Here is a 10,804-nt window from a genome sequence, read left to right as displayed (position 1 = left end):
TTCTTTCCTAGGTTTAGGTAAAATAATGCCTGTAAGGCACTTAGCCCTATGCCTGAACTTGACACATGTTCAGTGACTGCTCTATCATTTACTATTAGCAAGCAACATCAAAATGATCATGACAGCATTGCAGCTATTCTTCAACAGATTTCAGTTCATCTATCACGTGCCATCCCCTGTGCTAAGTAAGTGTTGGATACTCCAGAAGAGCTAAGACTTGTTTACTTTGGCCAGAGAGCTTTAAAATCTGTTTAGGGAGAGAGACCTATGTGGGTGGGGCTTAGCAAACAGGAGGAGGTGACCAGTGACAAGGGCTAGACTATGAAGGTCTCACAGACCTAAAGAATTTACGAGCAAGGGAGAGTCATGGAAGGAGCATTCCAGGAGGATTTCAATCAGGGAAATGATGTCAAATTTTTGATCAAGGAGGAAGAATATGTGGGAGAAGAAAGCTAAAGGCAGGGAGCCCACTTGGCAAATTAGCTCTTTAATCAATATAGAAGTGTTAGCCTGAGCTAAGATAATGAGAAGGGAGAAAAGGAAGAAAAATACACTCATTTAAGTATTTAGAAGATAAATACTTCTAAAAATTGATAGAACACAGAAATCAAAAGAGTCAGGTGTCATGTATGCCCTCACAATTTTGGCTTAAGTGAGTAAGTGTATCACTGAGCAATAAATCATTGCTAATATGCATTGAGTCCTTATTGTATAGCTGTATTAAACAGTGTAGTATATATTAAATCATTCATCCTCAAGGAACTTCCCAATGTAGGCATTAACTCAAAGACACAGGAACAGAAGCTGAGAGAAATCAAGTACGTTGCCCATTGGAAGAGACAAGATTTAAACCCAAGCAGTCCAACTCAACCGTGTCCAGGCCATTAACCACTATTTTCCCTTAATATTTATCCCATTCTAAGGCCACTGTCCTTTTCAACCTTAGAACTTAGCTGTTTGAATGAAGGGATTTTTGTCTGCTGCCTTCTCTGCTGTATCCCTAGTGTTTAGAACATACACACATACTATTGGGTGTTTATAGAAGTTTCATCACATAGGCTTGATCATTAAATCCATTTTCAGCCCTTTTCCCTTTTTAGAAATTTGAGGGACCGGGCTGAAAATTCCAAACCTCTAATCATGGCTTGTTCTTTCCAATGACCAGCCCTCATCCAGGAGTCCAACCAAAGCTGCCTCTTTAGCAAAGACGAAATATTAGGACAAAAGATACTCCTGGTGTTCTTATCACTTAGAAAATTACAAGGGTTTTAAGAGCCCTGTGCCAGGAATGAGGGGGCAGAGACCAATATATAATGTTTTCTGTTATCTCACCAGGGAATCCCTGTGGACTCCTTCATAAACCACTGTGAATGTCAATGTAAATGTTATCCCTCTCTAAATTTCTAGCCCAGTTCCCTAGTCATAGTAAGCATGTGACCAATTTTAATGACAATGATTTGTAAAGTGGGATAGTAGATCTTTCCTATCATTTGTACCGGGTTGATGTAAGGAGCACATGAAACAATGATTGGAGCTACCATGAAAAGTATTACATGTGATTCAAATGTGATGTGAAATTGTAGACTTAATATTAAAAGAATCAATTTTTGTTGTGTATATGAATCAAGGTACTGAGTACAGCGCTAGATCTTTTAGATCTCATTTATTCTTGGAGCAAGGTCACGTGTGTCATTACCCCCATTTACAGATGAAGATGAGACTCGGAAAGTATTTACTTGCATGCATGCTGCATACTAAGTTGCTTCAGTCCTGTCCAACTCTGCGACCCTATGGACTGTAGCCTGTCAGGCTCCTCTGTCCGTGGGACTACTAGCCCAAAGTTACAAGGTTCCCCTTGGTTTCCCAATACAGATGGTATTTGTGCACGAGTGCGTATGAAGAAAGATAAGAACATGAAGGGAGTGGTGATCACTGGACAGAACACTGCAAAGAGAAGGGAACACTGAGATAAGGAAAAATCCCAGGGAAAGCTGTCCTCTCATCCTCTGGCCTCCTGTGCGTTGGGCCAGCTAGTAGCTGATGGATTCTGATGACTCTGATGGAACATGGTTATGTCAAGATCCAGGGTTATTGTTAGTGACCCTTCCAAAGAACTGTGATATTTACTTTTAAATATTTAATACATGTTTAAATACATGAAAATGAGAAGGGCTGTATATGGCCCAGGGCAGTGCCTGGTTTAGTGCATGAGCCCTGGGGTCACGATGCCCCCATCTGTGACTGTAGGCCGATTACCTTAATGAGTCACACATTCCTCACCCTTAAAATGGGGACAATAATAGTTCCTACCTCGTAAAGTTATTCTAATAATTAAGTGAGAAAACATTTAAAAGCTATTTTGCATAGTGCCTGGCATATGGTAAGCCCTCAATTAATGTTAGCCCAGGTCATGTTATTATCATCCAAGGGCCATGTTTTTTTATTGCCTCTGATTTCCACAAGGTGGCAGGTCGAGTTCAAAGTGGACCCCGTGGCTCTGAGTCCCAAAGGCAAAACCTATTTTAATTGCTCCACAATAACCGGGCCCAAAATGAATTGTTCGAAAACATGTTCATTGTCTGTAGAATGTTTGTTACCATCCAGGCATCTTATTGTTGCTGTAAAACCCATCTTAATGGAACATATGTATCATTTAATTTCATCCTGTTGTTTCTCAAGATTCCCAGGACCATCTGCATTTACATGAAATGCATATTAACTCTTCCAGGGGTCTCTCGGCTAAGTGAGTACGTTCAAGTCATCTCATTGCATGCTGTTTAGTCCCTGAAAGGCTGTGAAAAGGAGAAAGCTAGCAAGCTGGAACGAGTCCTGGTCTTGGTGAACTGCAGAAGGCAGATTTGTGCACCTCATCCTTGAGAGAGAGGGTGCTTGGTCTATTTGTGAGGAGCTACCATAAAATGACAAATGGAGATTTTGAACAGGGGCGTGTCTAACCTATTTGTAAGAGCATACTGAGAGAAATGTTTAGCTCACACACTTTCGGACTTTTCTTCTGTGTATCCTCCCCTTTTTCCTTTCTCCTAATTTCATGTCATATTAATGATAGTCTCCAATTTCTACAATTTGGCTTCATCTTTGACACATTGGTTTTGGGGTCAGGTCAAACGGTCCAAATCTTGTCTCTGCTACTCATTATAGCAGTGTTTATAGCAGTAAGGATTTGACAAACACTTAGCTTCTTTATACCTCAATTCTTTTTTTTCCCCCCTTTGGCTGCTCTGGGTCTTTGTAACTGCTCACAGGCTCTTTGTTGCCACGTGCGGGAGTTCTCTAGTTGCAGCGCTGCTCTCTAGGTTGCCCTGTGCCTCGGGTTGCAGTGGTGTGTGGTTGCAGGTTGCAGTGTGTGTGGTTGCAGGTTGCAGTGGTGTGTGGTTGCAGGTTGCGGTGTGTGTGGTTGCAGGTTGCAGTGGTGCTTGGGCCCCTCATTGCAGCGGCTTCTCCTGTTGTGCGTGGGCTCTAGGTGCTCAGGCTTCAGTAGATGTGTGCTTGGGCTTAGGTGCCCCGCAGCATGCGGGATCTTAGTTTCCAGACCAGGAATCAAACCTGTGTCCCCTGTATTGGCAGGCAGATTCCTACCCACTGGACCACCAGGGAAATCTCTCTCAATTCTTAAATTAAGTTTTTAATTGAGGTGGCATTGATTCATAACACTACCTAAGTTCCACATGTATAATGTTACATCTCTATTTCTATATACCCCACAGCATCAATTCTTTACCTGAAAATAACAAAACCTACCTGAAAGAATTGTGAGGATTAAATGAAATAAAGCATGCGAAGAATTTAATTCAATCAGAAATAGTTACTAGTAATTAGACTAACATAGCCTTGCCCGGAAAATGGCAGCTAGAAGGAGCTCAATAAGCATTTGTAGAAGAAATATTAATAAATGATGCTTATTTTAGTACCACACAGTTATAGTAACTCTAAGACTGGCCTAGGAAGTGTCCAAGGAGAACACTTACTGGAATCAGTGTGATTTTGTCAACTGTGTCCTCTGATGACCGAGTCAAAGATGTAAAGCTTCTCTGGCTTATTTTCTGTTCATCACTTGATAAACTATGTGACAGGTGAGCGATCAATTTACTTAACTTCTCTGTGCCTTAGATTCCTTATCTGTAGAACCGGAATGGCAATAGCATTAATGGCTCAGGTTCAGGTGAGTATGAGGCTTCAGTAAGTCAGTTTAGATAAAGTACTCAGCCCAGAACCTGCTGTGGGCTTCCCAGGTGGCGCCGTGGTAAAGAATACAGGAGACTCAAGAGCCAATTTCAATCCCTGAATCGGGAAGATCCTCTAGAGTAGGAAATGGTAACCCACTCCAGTGTTCTTGCCTGGAAAAGCCCATGGACAGAGGAGCCTGGCAGGCTACAGTCCACAGGGTCTCAAAGAGTCAGACAGTACTCAGCACAGAGCTTGCCATACCTTAAATGCTCATAAATGTTAGCTGTTATTCTCTGGCTCACTTTAGAAGACCTGTAGTTGCTTCTCCGTGATTCACTTGGGGGATTTTCAGATGTTGCGAAGTGAACTCTTCTAGTTTGTAATTAGAAAAGAAGATAAACCAGATCTCTTGGCCATTTCCTGCCTTTGAAACCTCATGTTTTATGAACCACGGAAAGTACCACAAATTTCTTTTCAAACCACCCCAGCAAACTGACAAATTCAGATCTTTTTCACCCACTCTCTGTACGTCTCCCAGGGACTGTGAAAATAAAGGAAGTATTCGTTGCTTTGTGCGTAAGCTGTTTTCCTAGCGTCTATTTCTTCTGAGTTTTGACAAACTCAGCTCTTTGACAGTTTCATCTATCAGAGGATCAGCCCTGCTCCAAGACCAGAATTTGCCTGTTACTGTGGATTTTGCAAAGTCAAAAGTGGGAGAGAGGAGAATTTCAAGCGAGGAGGAGAGTTACAGAGTAGGAGTGGCATTGAAGGGCTGGTGCAGTAAACAGTAAAAAGAAATCCCAAACTCTGAAACCCAGGACACCAAAACAGCCCATTCTACTGCATGAGTTTTCAAACCCACATGAGAAAACGGGTCCTCAAAACCTACCAGAGTCCTCTTCCGTCAACAGCTTTCGTGAAACTGGATATAGCAGTAAATAATGGCCCAGGGTGACTTGCAGAGTTCGGGGCTTGCCCTGAAGTAACTGATAACAGTAACAACCATCAGGCAAAAGAGACCTTTGACAAAGGACACTGATATCAAATCAGCTCCTACACACACCAGCATGCCACAGTGGGAGGAAGTGTGGAGAACAAAGGGCCCTGGTGGGAAGTGAGAGAGAAGGAGCCAAATTCACACCTCCCCTTAGAGAAATGCAGCCAGGGCGTAACTGGCCTCTACCAGTGCTCCTGGCCACATCCGTCATGCCAAGATTCAAGATTTTCAGTGGGGAAAACTTAAACGTTTGTTTTGTATTAGGAAGCCAAGTTTACAAAGACAAATTCAGATCATGTAGTGCGTATTCTCTTTAAACAGGTGTTGACTGATCTCTTCAGTCAAAATATCTTTCTTGGTTGCTGTCAGTCACATCAACTCCATGAGTCCTTTATTCCTTCAAGTATTTACTCTACGGTAACCATAGCCCAGGAACAGTGCTCGGTGCTGGGGTTATAAGGATGAACAAAGCTACTCACTTCCCGACCTCGAAGACTTACTATTCTACGGGGAATGAGGAAGAGAAAGTACAGACAGATATCTGGCTAATTAGCAAAGATAAGATGGTGGTGATGGTGGTAGTAGTGATGTTGGTGGTGTTGATTGTGGTAGTCGTGGGAGGTGATGGTGGTGGTGCTGATCGTGATAGTATGTGGGGGGGGTGGGGGGGGATGACGTGATGGCGGTGATGGTGGTGGTGATTGTGGTAGTCCTGGGAGGTGATGGTGGTGGTGATTGTGGTAGTTGTTAAGGTGATGGTGGTGGTGATTGTGGTAGTTTGGGCTGGGTGATGGGTGGTGGTAGGATTGAGGGTCATTGGTAGTGGTGGATGGTTTAGAGAGCAGACGGACCTGGCTGCCCTATTTTGAAGCTGTTTACCATCAGACAAGATTCTCACGGTTGTTTCTGACTTCCAGAGTCAACAAATAAAATATTTGAAGAAACTGCTGATCACTGAACTGAAGTGAAATTTGCTCAGTCATATCCGACTCTTTGCAACCCCATGGACTATACAGTCCATGAAATTCTTCAGGCCAGAATACTGGAGTGGGTAGCTTTTCTCTTCTCCAGGGGATCTTCCCAATCCAGGGATCGAACCCAGGTCTCCCACACTGCAGGAGGATTCTTTACCAGCTGAGCCACAAGGGAAGCCCAAGAATACTGGAGTGGGTAGCCGTTCTCTTCTCCAGCAGATCTTACCAACCCAGGAATCGAACCGGGGTCTCCTGCATTGCAGGCAGATTCTTTACCAACTGAGCTATCAGGGAAGCCCTAAAGTGAAAGTGAAAGTTGCTCAGTGGTGTCTGACTCTTAGTAAACCCATGGAATGTATAGGCTATGGAATTCTCCAGGTCAGAACACTGGAGTGGGTAACCTTTCCCTTCTCCAGGGGATCTTCCCAACCCAGGGATCAAACCTGAGCTGATTATTAGATGCTCAATTATTTGCTGTTAAATTCATGAAGGACAGTGGTTAAGAGTCTAAAGCCAGTCAGGTTCAGTTTCAAAATTTAGCTCTAAACATACTGCTGCTGCTAAGTCGCTTCAGTCGTGTCCGACTCTGTGCGACCCCAGAGACTGCAGCCCACCAGGCTCCCCGTCCCTGGGATTCTCCAGGCAAGAATACTGGAGTGGGTTGCCATTTCCTTCTCCAATGCATGAAAGTGAAAAGTGAAAGTGAAGTCGCTCAGTCTTGTCTGACTCTTAGCGAGCCCATGGACTACAGCCCACCAGGCTCCTCCGTCCATGGGATTTTCCAGGCAAGAGTACTGGAGTGGGGTGCCATTGCCTTCTCCGCTAAACATACTAGTCATAGAAAAATTATTTAAACACTTGTTGACTCCATTTCCTTATCTGTGAAATTTGATAGTAAAAATTAAACCAACCATCTCAGATTATACAGATTAAATAGATCAATCATGTAAGCAATTAGAACAACCCAGGGAATATTATGTACTATGTGAGTGCTAGCTATTTATCTTGAACTGTAGTGGAAATGTGATATACTCTGTAATGATCCTATTAAAAATGCTGAAACTACTACTCACCATTAAAATATATAGATATAGATAGGTAGATAGATACACTTGTAAAAGTGATACCTGATATTTTGCCACATAGGAAATAAAAAAAAAAAAAAAAACATGTTAGCAAAACAGTGGGAAATAGAAAACCAGAGAGACTGGAAAAACACACATGGTCATTGTTCATCTCTGGGTGGTTCAGATAACTCATTTTCTTCTTTTTTCTAAGTTATACTTTATGAAATTTTAGCAATCATTGGTTTCTGTGCTCAGTTGTTAGGTCATGTCTTACTCTTGCGACCCCGTGGACTGTAGCCCACCAGGCTCCTCTGTCCATGGGATTTTTCAGGTGAGCATACTGGAGTAAGTTGCCATTTCCGCCTCCAGGTATCTTCCGGATCCAGGGATTGAACACACATGTCTCATGCTTTGGCAAGCTGATTCTTTACCACTCAGCCACCAGGGAAAATTTTTAACAATTATTTGTTTACTCATTTTAAAACATTTTAAAATGAAACTTAAAATAATATGAAAAGATGTTTAGAGCTCCAATGAAGGACTGATAAGATCTGTCAGGGAAGGATTCACTGGAAATGGAAAAACTGAGCTAAGTATTAAAGGAATTAATTGGTAGGGGCTTTGAAGACATAAAGATTAGTACAGAGATGACAAGTTCCCAAGAACTGCCTAATTATGTATTAGTTGATTGTAAGGGAAAGGCATGTGGCAAATAGTGCATGGGATCACTGGGCCATCAACCCTCAGTAAAGAGCTTTCTCTTGGCCTGAATGTCGAGTCCATCCTCAAAGCTCACTTGTGTTCCTACTTCTACAGAATCTGGTGGAAGGTTTGCTCCTATTTCACTCTCAGAATCTCTCTGAGGCTTGCTCTCAATCTCTCTGATTTCAAAAACCTTATTGTGGAACCCTGTCTGTTGAAGATACTTAGAGAACAGGTTAAGTCTTCTTTGTGATGGAACATGCAGAATAGATGCTAATTACATTGCCTCTTTTCCAGATACTGACAAGTAATCTGAGAGCCATGTAGATCTCCCTATCGTGGTGGAGAACCAGTGTAAGATCTGTCTTGTGGAAGAACACTCCAAGCTGAGTCTTTCCTAGGAAGTGGGTGAAACAGAACGACATTCAACTGGGAATGGTCCTACTTTTCCAGCTCTTGCTCGGCGTCATCACAGACCCTGGGACTCTAAAGGGAGTACCAAACTGTGTTGCAGGCAGGGCCCACTGGCCCCAGGCACCTGGCAGTTATTTCAGATCTTTTGTGTACCAAGGCACACCTTAGCCTTCTGTCACGGGAGGGCTAAATGGAGGGCTAAGTTTGACAGCAATGACTGGAGAATATGCTCAGATGCTCAGTCGTGTCTGATTTTTTGTGACCCCATGGATTGTAGCCCACCAGGCTCTTTTATCCATGGGATTTCCCAGACAAGAGTACTGGAGTGGGTTGCCATTTCCTATCTTCCCCACCCAGGGATTGAACCTGCGTCTCCTGTGTTGCAGGCAATTCTTTACCAACTGAGCCACCAGGGAACCTTCAACTTATTCCTATATGTTTCTGGAGAGACTTGATGAGAAGGGGAAAAAAGCAGCTTCCTTCCTCTTTCTACCTCCTGCCTCTTCTTAAGCCCTCTGCCTTAATTTTTCTGGCTGACTTGAGCAATGTTGGCAAGACAAAGAGAAGTCTTTCCACTGTTTAGTCTACTTTTAATTATTTCAAGATGGGGTCCTTCCCTGGCCACCAGGCAACGAGCTGTCCATTTTTGAGTTTCTCCTCATTCTTACTTCTGGGTATTGGGGGTGTAGTTTGGTTGGACCAGGTGCAGCCAGAAACTTCTTGGGAGGTCCAAGGTTTCCCAGAATTTATGATCTGCCCAGAGAAAGCCCCTGTGGGGAAACTCCACTGCTCCTTCTCTAGTTACCCACTCTGGGGGCACTGTGGTTGTCCTCTTTCTCCTGGGCTGCCTTGGCTTCCTCAGTGTGATGCCTCTGTCTTCTTTCTTCAGGAAAAACAGTCTCCCTGACCCCCCTCCTCCTTTCCTAGGTATAAAGGAAAGACTCTAAGCTCTAGAGCTAACCTCGGACTTCAAAAACCACCTACTTGCTATGTAACTTTGGGCAAATTACTTCATGATTCTGATCCACCATTTCCTTTTGTTTATAAGATGGGAGGAGTGAAATAAGTCAGACAGAGAAAGATAAATATTGTGTAATCTCATATGTGGAACCTAAAAAAAAAAAAATAATCTCATATATAGAGAGAACAGATTGGTGGTTATCAGTGGTGGGATTTGAGAGGTGGGTGGAATGGGTGAAGGCAGTCAAAAAGTACAGATTTCCTGTCATAAGATAAAGAAGTTATGGGGAAATATTATAGTGACTATAGGTAGTATTACTGTGTTGTATTTTTGAAAGTTACCAAGACAGTAAGCCTTAAACTTCTCATTGCAAGAAAAAAAAAATGTAACTGTGTGGTGATGGATGTTAACTAGCCTTGTTGTGGTGATCATTTTACATTAGATATATGTATCAAATCATTATGTTGTACACTTAGAACTAGTACAACATTAATGTAAACTATATCTCAATTTGAATAAAAGATGGAATAATCTCTGTAACTCACAGTGCCAGAAGGCCCAAGGAGGGAATAATTAGATCTATTATGGAAGATTGGAGAAGGAAATGGCAACACACTTCAGTATTCTTGCCTGGGAAATCCCATCGACAGAGGAGGCTGATGGGTTACAGTCCATGGGGTCACAAAGTTGGATATAACTTAATGACCACCAACTACTATAATTACAGAAGTTATGAAGAGTTTAATGAGGTAACAAAAATTATCTAACTAAAAGCACCAACACAGCATCTGAAATAGTGTCATAACTGGACATTATTTATCCCTTCCTCTGTTTTCTGTTCTCTTTTGCTACTAGTACATGTATATGATCCTGTTTGTTTCAAATGTTTTACTGTTAATAATTGTAGGGCAACTGACTCAGGACTGCATATTCTGTTTAATAACTACGGGGAAGTTTGGCAGCTTAACAAATATCCTTGACTCCCTTGCAGAGAGGAGAGCTCAGCTTCCCTTGGACTTTGGCTTCAAGACCTCACATTCTTTTCTCAGAAAACAGACCTGAAGACCCAGTAGATGTTAACTGTGCTCTGACCCTTTCAGGTGTCTTTGTTTCAGTAATAATAGACACCAATTTCTTAACACTGAATATGAGCAAATTATAGATGTTATTTCATTTAACCTCAGCTCCATGAGGCAGGTGACATCATCCCCATTTATAGTTAGGAAACTGAGGCTCAGAAAAGCTAAGCGCCACCATACATTACATACCTAGATCATTCTGAAACCACAAGACAAACCAAGACATCTAAGGCTCCAAAATCCATGTTCTTGGCACTCTCTCCAAGGTGTCTTGAGGCAATAGCAGCAGCAGTTGCAAAGCTCGTTACTTTAGAGGATTTTTTCCAAGGGGAGAAGGGTCTGGAAACTCGCATGTCTCATGAAACCACTGGCTTCTCCCCCCAAGCAACTTTACAACCTATCACTGGCTTGTAACAGTCACAAGT

The sequence above is a fragment of the Dama dama genome, chromosome 6 (assembly GCF_033118175.1).
Source record: "Dama dama isolate Ldn47 chromosome 6, ASM3311817v1, whole genome shotgun sequence".
NCBI lineage: Eukaryota > Metazoa > Chordata > Mammalia > Artiodactyla > Cervidae > Dama > Dama dama.
The sequence above is the reverse complement of the archived record's forward strand: the minus strand, read 5'-3'. Positions refer to the sequence as shown.